This window comes from Salvelinus alpinus, chromosome 9, assembly GCF_045679555.1.
Source record: "Salvelinus alpinus chromosome 9, SLU_Salpinus.1, whole genome shotgun sequence".
NCBI classification, from domain to species: Eukaryota; Metazoa; Chordata; class Actinopteri; order Salmoniformes; family Salmonidae; genus Salvelinus; species Salvelinus alpinus.
Genome location: NC_092094.1, coordinates 33,002,181 through 33,006,129, shown reverse-complemented (window position 1 = coordinate 33,006,129; position 3,949 = coordinate 33,002,181). Strand labels below are relative to the sequence as shown.

Genomic DNA, 3,949 nt, shown 5'->3' with positions numbered 1-3,949 from the left:
TGGGTGACCTGTGAAAGGATTAAGGTCACCAGTCCTGAAACACAATGCAGGACAGACTTAGATGTGACACAGTCAATAATTACACAGTCTCTAATTCTGATTCTGAATTGAATATATGATTTAGTTTATCAATAATTCAAAAGCTATTCATTTAATTATTATTAATATTTTCTCAATTGATCTGATATTCTCTGATTTAACAAAATAACAAAAAGTTTTCATATGATAATGACATTATACAACACCTTAGATTTCTACTTGTACCTCTCTTATTCTATTCAGTAAATGTATTTAAAACCCCCAAAACAATCCTGTTTGTCATATAAACTTTACTTTAAAAAGTGAAAGGAAGAATTTTATTGAAAGGAATGAAAACCTAATAAAATATGAATCCGGTCAAATAAAACAGGTCAATGTTTATAGTAAGTTCGTGATAGAGATCAAACTCACCCCTTAATCCTTCATCCACAGATGAATCGCTGCATCTTCCTTGAAACCTTAAACCCTTCCCCATCCTCGTCCAGTGCCGGTTGGTGCCATTTAAGATGAGGGAGGATGATAATTTTTTTATGAGCATGGCCTTATTTCTATTACATCATATTGGATGACTGTCATTCATATTCCATTCACCCAGTTCAATGTAACAGCGATAGGTTTAGGCTACTACATGATACTCAAATGTTCCCTATACACATCATGAGGCTAGGCTACAATCTAGCCTATGAATGAAAGTTACAACATACTGTAGGTGCACACAGGTCAAGAGACAAATTTGATGTGACAGACAGTGACACATGGACAGACAGTGACATTCAAAACCGCCTGCATCTAGCTGATATAGGGTGTAAACTTTAGTCCAACAGTTGCAAATGAGAGTTTCTATTGGACAAATTCAGGTAGGTTTATCTCCGTTTTGTTCCGTTTGCTGCCGTTTAAGAAACGTTTTTCAACAGAATTGGTGGAATGAATACACACCTGATCATGCATAAAAACATAGATCACTTTCATAGCAGCCACGTTGTTTTCCTTCTCGCATCTATGTGCTCTCCTCCTCTCACCTTCGCTTGTGGACTTCAGTGCACAACATATCAGCATGTACTGTATGTGACCAGGCGAAAAAACCTTTCCAAGCCAAATCACAACATACAGCCTACATAGTTGTCACCATATTAGCTAAAGTAACGTCATAGTCAGAATAGCTAATAGAACTAGCACGTTAGTGAACTCGCTACAATAATGCAGTAACTTTACAGTGTACAGTCAGTAAGCAGTTACACCGGCGGCCCCGGAGGCAATAAATTAGTAAAACTAAAAGCTTACCTTGACCTTTGAAGAGTTCCTGTGTTGCGTTGGATAGTCATAGCCAGCTAGCTAAGATAGCATCCCTCTGTTTGAGCAGGGTGTTTCATTAGGCTAAACTAGCTAGCTGCATTTGCTAGCTAAGTAAATGAAACTGAAAGTGAACAAAAAAAATGAAATCTCTGTCTACTTCTCTCTTGCTTCTCCTTCATTTTGGATGATTTTTTTTATTTTTACGGTTCAACTATTGCCTTTCTCTCTCTTTGAGTCAACTACTCACCACATTTTATGCACTGCAGTGCTTTCTAGCTGTAGCTTATGCTTTCAGTACTGTATTCATTCTCCGATCCTTTGATTTGGTGGGCAACATGTCAGTTCATGCTCCTCCGGAAGTTGTCATAATTACTGGCAGTGGGTGAGAACCATGAGCCTGCTAGGTTTTGTATTGAAGTCAATATACCCAGAGGAGGACGGAAGCTAGCTGTACTCCGGCTACACCATGGTGCTACCCTACAGAGTGCTGTTGAGGCTACTGTAGACCTTTTTTGCAAAGTATAGTTTTAATAAATTATTTGGTTACGTGAATATATTTAGTATAGCTTAATCTAAAAAGGATAACTTTTTTAATGTTTTACTTAAAAAAAAAAATGAAATTCACTGAGGAAGGTCCTCCCCTTCCTCCTCTGAGGAGCCTCCATTGCCCTCATCCTATACTCTGAACTGTCTAGCCCTGTCTGACAGCACCTCACACACGCAGCAGCCTGCATTGTGTCTGCAAGCTTTACTTTCATTTCCATCAAAGTCCATTGTTTAGTTTAAATTCTGCATTGCCTCTGCTTTTCTCAGATAGAGTGGATCTTCTTTGGTTACTATGTACTGAACAAAGACAACACAACAAAACCAAACTATGACGTGTGTGCGCTTGGGCATGTGTGCGTGCATGCGCGTCTGGAGAGGGCCGTCCTGTTCAAGGAAGTACTGTATTTACCTAACAAACAGAGGAGGCTAAACGACATGCGAATCTAGGCCTACATAAAGCTAATTAGAAAAAAGTTAAATAAAATAATGCACTGAGACTGATATTAAATTGTCAGTATGTATGAGTTTAAAGATGTGTCAAGTGGCTTGGATATTATTTACTTGCACTACACTACTAACTGTAAGTATTATTTGCGATGTTAAAACTTTGCAGCTGTTCTCTGCAATGTGGCCTCAATATCAGAGTGTATAAATACCCAAAATGACAACTACAGAACAAACGGCACAGGTAAGTTTGTTCATGTTGCAATGTTTTTTTCTATTTTTATTTAACATTTTTACATTTTCATGGAAATTATGCGTTCAGCATTGCAGTGTATTTGGGAATGCGTTTTCTTCAGCAGGCCCCCCATGAGCCGCCGAAACCAAGCAACGCAGACAACCAGAAGCCAACCAAAAAAAGAAAAGAATGGTTCTTCATCTGGCGGCATTCTAGGGTACATTTCGTTTAAGTATTCAGGTAAGTAATATAAGCTTTGTGCTTCGGATGAGCTTCATCTAGTCGTCTCAGGTGTCTTCAGGTGTCTGGTGCTTGGGTTCGTCGGTGCGTCAAGGTCGCTGCGGATCAGCTGATCTGCAGCTCCTGGCTCTGCTCACCAGGCCCGACTGACCAGGTCCTGCGAGGTCATGCTGAGGGTCAGTACCTGCTAGGGGACAGACTCCCAACACCCCCTACCAGGACATGGCCAGGGACCCAGTGACCTGCCCTTGGGAGCAGGCTTTTCATCTCCTGTCCTCCTCCTCCTCTCCTCCTCTCCTCCTCTTCACTGTGGGACAAGACTTGGTTTAGTCACAGTCAGTCCACAAGACAACTCTGACCCTACAATGTAGTATGTTTAGAGTTTCATTTAAAAATTCTATACATCTTTATTGTCCATAAAGGGTTATTCATCACCGACACATGCATGCTGTCAATGTGAGATACTTACAAGAAAATACACAGCAAGCAAACAGAGTGGGAACTCCATAGTGACCTGACAGAGGGTCACCAGTCCTGCAACAAAAGGAAGGATGCACATAGATGTGAGTGACGCAGGCGACAGTGATACATCCCCCTGGTACAGCATTGATGTTTAACAAATGCTCTTACCATGTATTATAGTCTTGTCAAAGTTATCTTGTACTATAGACATTTGACTCTAAAGAAAAAACAGTAACCTATTCTTGTAACTGTAAAAGTACAACAAAACAAACACAATATTTGGGTTTGATGATATTGAAATGTATACAAACGGAATGGCAAAGCACATAAAACAAATCACTCTCTATACAAGCTCTTAGATCTCGATGGAAAGGAAACTCACCCAAATCCTTAAGCGGAGGGCTCCGCAGGATACAAAGGACAGATCAAACATTGTAACCTCCTTTTATACCTTGAAAAAACCCTCCCCTCCTCCTCATCTGTCATTGCAATTCTGAGAGCCACAGGAAAGCAGCTAACACCCTCAGCCTGCATTGTGTGTGTGGGCGTGTGGGTGTGATCGGGCTGAGCACAGTGGCTCTTTGCCACACAACGTTTCTTCGTTCCCTTCAGTTTTGTTTCCAGCAAAGTCTGTCTAAGTTTCGTTTCTCTGCTGCCTCTCCTTTACTCAGATAGAGTTTATTTGGTTTC

General features: G+C 40.6%; 1 long non-coding RNA gene across 1 annotated transcript; it reads right to left on the bottom strand.

The window, feature by feature from the left end:
- Positions 1–2,571: 2,571 nt before the first annotated feature.
- Positions 2,572–3,949, bottom strand: LOC139584669 (uncharacterized). The gene is made up of 3 exons (XR_011676805.1): positions 3,642–3,949; positions 3,267–3,331; positions 2,572–3,104 (listed from the first exon to the last, which is right to left on the bottom strand). It is a non-coding gene; the product is annotated as an uncharacterized lncRNA (long non-coding RNA).